Below are 10056 nucleotides of genomic sequence, written 5' to 3'. Positions count from 1 at the left end.
CCATCACCCAAGCCCAATGCACCATTATGTCTTGTCTGGCTTTCTGTGATGGCCCCTACACAGGTCTCAATGTTTCCACTTTGGCCCTTCAATCCATTGTCCACACAATATTTAGTCATCTTTACAAAATGTAAATTGGATCACACAGCTTCCTACTTGAAACCACCCAATGGCTTCCCACCATCCTTAGACTAAGATCCAGCCCCTGCATGACCTGGCCCCTGCCACCCCTCTGATCCCTCACAGTGCTCTCTTCCCCCTTCTTTTGCTTTTTGGCTGTTCCTCCATCATGCTGGACTCATTCCCAATTCCAAGAGCCTCCTGGCTCTCCTAAATTCCTTAAACACACTTTTACACGAGCTGTTTCCAGTGCCTGGACTGCTTTTCCTTCTGGAATTCACATAGGCATCTCCTAGTCATTCAAATTTTTTTTTTTTTTTTTAGAGAGAGAGAGAAAGAAAATATGTGCATGAGTAGGGGTGGGGAGGGGCGGAGAGAGAGAGAGGGAGAGAGAGAATCTTAAGCAGGCTCTATGCCCAGTGCAGAGACCAATGCAGGGCTCTATCTTATGGCTCTGAGACATGATCTGAGCTGAAATCGAGTCAGACGCTTAACCGACTGAGGCACGCACCCCTAGTCATTCAGCTCTTAACTTAAATGTCACTCTCGAACATACTGTATGTATATAATTTGTGTATAGAATACACGGTCACACACTTTTTTGTTTGCTTGCCAACTCAAATTTAAGTTTCATGAGAGCAGGAACCTTGTTTTTCTTGTTGGAAAGTATACCCTTAGTTATAAGGTAAACTATTAATTGAGACGTGGCAGAGACTAAAAAAATCTATTGAATAAATGGATATTAACACATATAAAAAAGATGAATAATAAGAATCCACATTAACATATAGCAATGATAAAATAGTCATATTTATACATCGAACAAACATTTAGTAAGTACTTGCTGTGTACCAGGTATTGTGTGTAGTGGGGAATCAAAAATGAAGTATAATCCCTCAGACAGCTTATGGTCTGCTGCTATGTTTTTATTCAGGCAACCAGGACTTTTTTTTAAAGATTTATTTACTTATTTTAGAGAGAGAGAGTGTGAGCAAGGGGGAGGAGCACAAAGGGAGTGAGAGAGAGAATCCTCAAGCAGACTCCCCACTGAGTGTAGAGCCTGATGTGGGCTCGATCTCATGACCCTGAGATCACGACCTGAGCCAAAATCAAGAGTTGGATGCTTAATCGACTGAGCCACCCAGGTGCCCCTAGGAGAGAGAGAATCTTAAGCAGGCTCTATGCCCAGTGCATAAGCCAGATGGCTTATGCACTGGGCATAGAGCCTGCTTAATAATAAGATAAAATGCATTCTCTGTGTTATTCTTTCATTTCTTCACCTCTTTAGTCTTTATTGGCCATACAGCCTAGTGAGCAGCCTACCCTAGTAGGCAGTTTAATGGGATAAATGTGGTCTTTGGACTTTGACAGCCCTGGGTTCAAACCCCAATCTTTCCTCAGCCGGCTGCATGTATGCAAACAATGTATAAACCTCTTTGGGTCTCCTTTATAAGAAAAAAGATAACAACACCCCTCTTGTAGGGTCCTTTGATATTTCAATATTTAAAAGATGCTATCAAGCACCTTTTCCTACCTTTTTACTTAGCTGATCTTCAAGATACCAGATATCTGATCCTGTGATTTCCTCTGGATAGAAACCATGACTGAAATATGTTTGTATCTTCTCAAAAATCCTGTTTTTGAGTAACATGAAAGCCTAATGGTTACGTGTGTAGGGCCTGAAGGGACTACCCCTGTTGGATTCTCAGGTGTGTAAATATGGACAAAATGCTTAATTTCCCGATGTCTCAGTTTCCCTTCAGTAAAGGATGAGAATAAGTACCTACCTCCTAGGACTGCTGTGAGCATTATATGAGCTATTACACTTGATGCCTTTTGAATAAGTGTTAAGCATACAGCAAGCACTCAATAAAGATGAGCTATGGTTTTGGTTATTCATTGCTGAATTAACAAACCACCCAAACTTAATGACATAAAGCAACAACCATTTTATTATGCTCCTGGTTTCTGTGGGTCAGGAACTTGGAGAATGGATAGTAGGGATGGCTTATCTCTGCTCTGCAATGTCTGAAGACTCAGTTGGGCAGGCTCTGCGCCTGGGGGGTGACTCTACAGCTGGAGGCTGGAATCATCTGATGGCTTCTTCATGCATCATTCTGGTGATTGATGCTGGCTATTGGCTGGGAACTCAACGGTCCGTTGGTTCAAACACATATATCGGGCCTCTCGATGTGGCTACGTGGCTTCTCCCGGAATGGTGGCTGGCTTTCATGAGTCATTATCCCAAAAGACAGGGATTGAAAGTGCAAGTTTCTTAAGACCTTGGCCTGGAAACTGGCCCAGCTTCAATTCCTCTGTACTCTTCTGGTCAAAGCAGTCACAAGTTCTTCCCAAATTCAAGGGGAGGGGACACAGACCTCACCACCTGATGGGAGAAATGTCAGTGCCATACTGTAGTAAGGGGACATGGAGGAGAGTGTATTGTGCTAGTCATCTTTGGAAACTACAATCTGCCAGTTATTGTTATTATTAATACTATGCTCTAATAGCTATAAAAAAAACCACTTTAACCCTAAGGGATGTCCTCTCCAGGGTCCAAAAGTTGAAGATAAGTGAGAAGAGGAGAGGGAGGTAGGCATTAGCCTTCTATAGACCATCACAACTTAGACATTTTAGTCTAATGCCCTTACTTAACAGATGCTAGCATGTGGCTAAGAGATGTGACATGACTTGCCCCAGATCATGCAGTTGGCAGAAGCACCAGGATATTTTCATTCCCAATACACAAAATACCTGGAAAAGTAACCAAACAAAAGTAGTTGAGAGGGGTGAAGATGGTGAAGAGAGAAAGCAAGAAGTAGAGAAGGTCATAGAGAGGAAATAGGTTAAAAAAAAAAAGCAAATGGAGAGTTGCCAACAGTATTCTCTGTTTCAGACCATACTCTTCTTTGGATGCATCCCACACTTGATTTTAAACTATGAGCTTCTGGGAAACCTCAAGCCCTGGAATGATGTTGGCAAAACCCCTTGGGTCTTTGGGATGACTTCCGTTCCTTACTAACCCTGAGAATAGAGTCCAGGCTGGAGAGGTAAGTGGAGAGTGGAAATGGGCAGTTGTTACTACAGCAGCAGTTACTTCCTGTTATCCTGCTTTCCTGGTTGCCTGGAACAGTCTTCCACATCTCATCATCAAACTCTCTAAATGTAGCCGCTACCCCACCCTCCAGTGGGTTTCTCCCCGTGCCCCCATTGTTGCCTTGGCCACCTACTGTGCATCTGATTTGGGGTTCTGTTCAGTCTGGTGTTTGGTCTCAGATTAAGGCTGTAAGCCCTTGGAAATAGAGTCCATTTTGAGGTCCGGGGTTTGCAGAGCCCCCGTGTGTGATGGAGGCAACATCTATGGGGAATCTCCAGGCTGGTCCATCACTGACTGACTCCCCTCACTTCACGCTGCTCTGTCCCACCATAGAGAGAACACTGTTCTAAAAGCAACCCAGAGGGGCGCCTGGGTGGCTCAGTCATTAAGTGTCTGCCTTCGGCTCAGGTCATGATCCCAGGGTCTTGGGATCGAGCCCCACATCGGGCTCTCTGCTCGGCCGGGAGCCTGCTTCTCCCTCTCCCACTCCCCTTGCTTGTGTTCCCTCTCTTGCTGTGTCTCTCTCTGTCAAATAAATAAAATCTTAAAAAAAAAAAAAAAAGCAACCCAGAGAAGTTCACCTTTCTTTTAAACTCACTTCAGTATGAAAGCACCAACCTTCCTACTGGAGAAGCTTCCCTTACAGCTAGCTCACATGTCCAGTTATTAGTTAATAGGAGGCATCCAATTTCTCCTTCTTGACTCAGTGGTGCCAGAGACCAACAGCTGTAAGAGCTAATGTAATAGACACTCTTATAACTAATAGAGCAGATAATCCCTCTTTCTTATCCAAAATAATTGTCCAAAATTTCTTATTTTTATTAGTTCATCAAGCTTTTACCAAGCATTTCTTATATGCTAGATTCACTGGTAATACAAATATGAATAAAGTGCAATCTCTGCCCTCATAGAGTTTATAGCCTAGTGCAGGGATTATGAGCTTAGAATCCATGGACTGTGAACCCCCAAAATTACATGCAAAGCTTTGGGGTGTGCGCACATTTTTCTGAGTGTAGGATAAATTCTTTTTTACCAGATTCTAATCAGGGGCCACGACACAGAAGATGAAGAATCCCTGAGATACAGATAGAGTCTCAAGCAAGTGTCACATTCATGACGACAGACAAAGGAAGAGGTAGAGTTACTATGCGTAGTCACTATGCATGGTCTCAGTAGAGAAGAAGTCAGTACCCAGTTCTGGTGGGACTGTATAGGGTGGGTGCCTGATGTAGAAAAGACCTCTCTGACCACTGGGTTGGGGAAGGAGGCTGGTTGCAGACGGAAGTGTTACTTTGAAAACCCTGCCTCAAGAGGGGTCCTCTCACTGTTATTTAATTCACTTTGGTGACCTCTTCTTCATATTTTCAACAGCTTTATGATTTTTGTTATTATTCTCAGGACACATTTCAACTTCCTCATGTGCCTCTTCATCTATAAGCCCAAACCAAACAGGGCTGCCTGGTGGGTTACATAACACAAGCATGTGATGTGCTCCTGAAGGACAATTTTCTTGGCCTCAGTCTGGCACAATTTGGCCCAAAAGACCATAAGTTAATTTTACAAATGATTTGCATAAAACTTGTACGTTCATTCTAAGATCACCCTGCACTAAAAATGTATTACTATCTTGCAAAGTTTGGCATTCTTTGGAGTTTCTTCCACTGCTGATACATATAAAATCATATATAATAAATATTTGTATATGATATAATATATATCAGATGTGATATGATATATGTACACATATATATTATTATTCAAACAAGTCATTTTTTGTCAGAAGTGGAAAATAGAAAAAAGAGAATTTTGAGGAAAACAAAGAGTGAGCATTGAGGGCCCCCAGTAATCAATTTTGTAACATGAAGTATATCTTATTGACGTTTAGAGAGTCTTATTACCAAGAAAGAACAACTCATAGTTTTTCCAAGCCAAGAAAATCATAACAAAGAATTGTGATGGATTTTCCTCAGGTGAGGTCAAATTATTTTGCTTTTATCCAAAGGCTACTGAACTACTCACCAAGTAGACAGGTAAAATGTGACATCTAGAATAAGGAGCAGATGACAGTGAGTTCCTTTGTGGGGAAATACTGGGTATTTTGGAAGGAGTCGCATTAAAGAAAACACCTAATCAAACATACCATTCTGTCAGTAGGACAGCAGAGTCTAAAAATAATTTTAGCTCTTACTTCTTTTTTTTTCTTTCTTTTGAGAGAGGGGGAGAGAGCGAGAGAGAAAACGTGCATGTTCGGGTAGAGGGGCAGAGTGTATGGGAGAGAGAGAATCTTAAGCAGGCTCCATGCCCAGCATGGAGCCCAATGTGGAGCTTGGTCTCATGACCCTAAGATCATGACCTGTTAGCTCTTACTTCTTAAACATACAGTTTTAATGATTCCATAACCTTTGTCACATACTCAGAAATTAACTTTATTAGAATATATTTAAGTTGTCAAGCACTTACTGAATATCTGTGATTAGCAAGGTGCTATGCTTAGCTTTACAGAGGATACAACTCTGAATGAGAAATGGTCCTTCTTTTACAGAAGTTACAGAATGATGAGACAGACTCCTACTTACAAACAACTATAACTCAAGGCTGAGACTATTAAATGCTGTAATAGTTAAAAAATTTAAATACAAGGGAAGCAGAAATGAAGGAGGGTGTGTGTGGACTTGGAAAGGTCTCATGAAGGGGGCAGAACCTGAGCTGGGCTAGGAAGGGGTAGGTTGTTACCAAGCAAAGAGGGGAACAAGGTCATTTCAGGCCCAAAAAGTAGCAAGAGGCAAAAAGAAGGAAATGATAAAATATGTCCTGGGAACAGCAAGGGGCCAGTTTGATTAGAACAAGTATCTTGGGGCGCCTGGGTGGCTCAGTCATTAAGCGTCTGCCTTTGGCTCAGGTCATGGTCCCAGGGCCCTGGGATGGAGCCCCACATCACGCTCCCTGCTCAGCGGGAAGACTGCTTCTCCCTCTCCTGCTCCCCCTGCTTGTGTTCCCTCTCTCTGTGTCTCTCTCTGTCAAATAAATAAATAAAATCTTAAAAAAAAAAAGAACAAGAACAAGTATCTTGAGAGGGGAGTAGAAAGCAATACATCTAGAAAATTATGGTAAAGCAGAAATTTCAAGAATTTTAACTATGTACTAAGGAACTTAAACTTTTCCATAGGTATAGGCTTTGGTTTGGGGTGGGGGAAGGGGGGTTTTGGAACAAAACTAATAGCACGAAAATTCAGAAATCAGAGACAGACCACTTTGGAGATGATTACAAGTCCAAGCAAGTGGAAACCAAGCACTGGCCAAAGACACACACATGAGACCAGACCAGGAAGAACATCTAGGAAGACAAGCAGCATTGGCGAGGTAACAGTCTCCAAATAAAACTAGTTAGAATTACCCTCAAAGACCTTCTGGCCTGAATCCCGATATACAGAATAGAAAACGTCCACAATATAGATGGTTCTCTAGATCAGGAGCTCAGCACACGTAGGGTCTGACCACAGCAGTCCAGCGGCACTGCATTTAATCATGAAAGCCAGTTTGATGGGCAAAGAGAGCTCCAAGGAAGCTTATCTGAAATTGGGAAGGATAAGGTTAATCAGTAGATTATCCATAGTGATTATATTTGATGAATCTACTCTTCACGGAAAATAATTGTATCTAAAAATGTCATCTGACTGTAGAGTCTTTTAAGTAAACCCTGTTGCAAAGTTAAGTGCTTGCTTGAACAAATTACTTGTGAATTCAAGAGATTGCTATAATGAAGGTCAACAACCCAGGTTCAAATCTCATCTGTCACCAACTAACAGTGTAACCCTGAACAGCTACTTACATTTAATAATCATTACTTCCTTCATCTGTAATGTGTTGTCTGTAATACCTACCACCTTTGATTATTATGAAGATTGGAGGAGACAATGTATGTCAAAATGCCTGGAATAAAGAAGTGTGGCAATACTGGTTTTCTGGCTTTTTGTTTGCTTGCCTTTTAATGATCCTGCATTCAAGTGACATATGCCAACGCATTCAGTTCTATGCTTGGGCCTGGTGTGCTGTTGTTGGATTCTGAGAGAATGGCCACATGATCATGCTTTCCAAGTGGGATATTCTCATGACTGCTCCATCCAAAGTTGTTAAGTTACAAGAGGGCAGAATCGGAGTATTATTTAGAATCGATTCAGTCCATCATTTTATCCAACTATCACTTGTCCATTCTGAATGCCAAGTCTCTTGCCCCAGTGTGCCCAGCTGTGCATCCTGAGATCTTGAGGTCAGAGGGACCAGAGCGGTATGGTGGGCGAGATCCTCGGAGTAGGTGAGAACATGGCAAGGGGGCATGGTGAGGATCCCACAATTGTGAAGCAGCAGAGGAGAGTATTCCAAGCAGAATGAGAACAACCCAGGACGGGCAGAAAACTCACTTCTCACTTGCAAAGGCTGACCTGCTTCTAATAAAGGGAGGGCCAGATTGGAAGAGAAGGAGTGGACTGGCAGGTCTTCCATGGGGAGGGAAAACAGGCAGCAGGGTTGAATAGATCTAGATGTACTTTTTCTTTCCTTCCAGAAAATAAATCCAGAACTAGAGAATGAAGATGTCTGGTCATGCACTTCCCTGTCTGTGGCTGCCAGTCAAACTGCTGCTGGAGTTACACTAAGTATAATCAACAACTCTGCCGGATCACCTAACCAAGAGAAGGATTTCACACCTGATAGTGGGTTTCCTTGGATCCTCCTCTCAACTGCTCTAATAAAGTTCTTGCAGCTTGCATCAATCAAAAGAGCAGAATGAGGACCATTATAAAGAAAACAAGGAAATTCACACACTGCTCTGATTTTTAGGGGCAGGTATAAATGTGAGATCTAACCAAACTCCTTGTCACCTCTAAAAGAGGCAATACAGCCTGGAGGCTAATTCTATAACTAGCCTACCTGGGTTCACATTCCTAGCTCTATCACTTACTAGCTATGTGGCCTCTGACAAGTTGTTTCATCTTTCTGTGCCTTAGTTTCCCCATCTGTAAAACAGAGGTGATAATAATATTACATAGATGTAAGAGGATTTGTTGTGACAAAGAAAAGAGTTAGTATGCATAAAATACTCAATGCATGGGATCTGTTACGGAGGCAGAATAAAGAAGCATGGTGTAATGATGATTTCTAAACCTTAGTTTACTACAATCCCTTCACACTACACAAAATTTTAACCAGCACTTCAAGAAAGTAGTTGATTCTTGGGGTGCCTGGGTGGCTCAGTCAGTTAAGTGTCCAGCTCTTGATTTAGACTCAGGTCATGATCTCAGAGTTGTGAGCTCGAGTCCTGAGTTGAGCTCCACACTGGGCGTGGAGCCTGCTTAAGACTTTCTCTCTCTCTCTCCCTCTCCCTCTGCCCCTCCCCTTGCTCTCTCTCTCAAAAAAAAAAAAAAAAAAAGAAAGAAAGAAAAAGAAAGAAAAAAGAAATAAAGAAAGAAAAAAGGAAACAGAAAAAGTGGCTGACTCTCCTATCTCTAGAGACAGCTGTTGAACACAAAGAGGGAAAAAGCAAGAAGATATGGGAAGGGAAGGGAAGATATTAGAGAGCCTGAATAATTACCCTCTAGAAAATCCCAGATGGCCTTGTCACCTCCCTGGAGTTCTGTGGATGACACCTAATGTCATAGGGTCATGAAAGCCAAGAGCATGATTAAGGAATAGACCCCCAGGCCCCTTGCTTCACACCTTCTGCAGAGACAACCCCATGGCTCTCAGCTCACAAGAGGAGCAGGCTTGAGGAATGGGCACCAATCCCGGCTCACCCACTGTCTATAAGCGCTAGATTCCAAAGCAAAATGGCGTCTTCCTAGACTGTGTGCTTTTGTGTGAGCTTTGTCTTAACCAAACAAGCCACCTGTAAATGTGATAAATAATAAAATGTAACTGGGAAGGTAGAAGCACATTTTGCACATGAGACACAGCATTCTTGTCCACTGAGCTAACAGTAACCTGGTCCTGCCTGTGCGAAGGAGTGAAGGAGGATATAAAACTTCTTATAATCATGTGGCTACTATGCCCTGCACATATTAGGTGCTCATGCTGAGGAATCACACAGCTTAGGAGGCTGCTAGGGAGAGCAGAATACTGCATTCTGTGGGCAAACATGATGTCACCTGGAAGTCACAACTCTTCTACTTCTAGAATTCTAGATAAATGGCCCGAGTAGACATCTATGTGCATAAAATGAGAAAAGGTAGCAACAGTTGTCAGCAGCAGTTACTGGGCTGGCACAAAAAATCATTTTTATGGTCATTAAAAAAATATTTATAACTCCAGAAATATTCACAGATAAATATTCTTTTTTTTTTTTTTTTAAGATTTTTTATTTATTTATTTGACAGAGAGAGCGAGCACAAGCAGGTGGAGCGGCAGGCAGAGGGAAAAGGAGAAGCAGGCTCCCTGCTGAGCAAGGAGCCTGATGCGGGGCTCGATCCCAGGACCCTGGGATCACGACCTGAGCTGAAGGCAGACGCCCAACTGACTGAGCCACCCAGGTGCCCCTCACAGATAAATATTCTTTGTAACTTTCCCATAGACTATGTACATAAGCAATACTTTTCCAACCACATCTAAGACCACCTTTTTTGTCCACCAAAGCCCCATTGTCGAGGCCTTTTAGCCTGGTTCCAAAGCCATGTGTACATTTGCTATTTAATTTAAATGAATCTCGTCTCTGCAGAGAGCCCTGTGTTCTTGATGAAGCAGCCCACCCTTGGGCAGCTCTGTCAGGGATGCTGTGGAGAGTGATTCTGTCCTGGTCCAAAAGGCCTCAAAAAAAGCAGCCAGAGTGCATTTCAGTGAAAGCCAAGCGC

The sequence above is a fragment of the Neomonachus schauinslandi genome, chromosome 6 (genome assembly GCF_002201575.2).
Source record: "Neomonachus schauinslandi chromosome 6, ASM220157v2, whole genome shotgun sequence".
In the NCBI taxonomy this organism is placed as follows: domain Eukaryota; kingdom Metazoa; phylum Chordata; class Mammalia; order Carnivora; family Phocidae; genus Neomonachus; species Neomonachus schauinslandi.
This window is presented reverse-complemented; position numbering follows the sequence as displayed.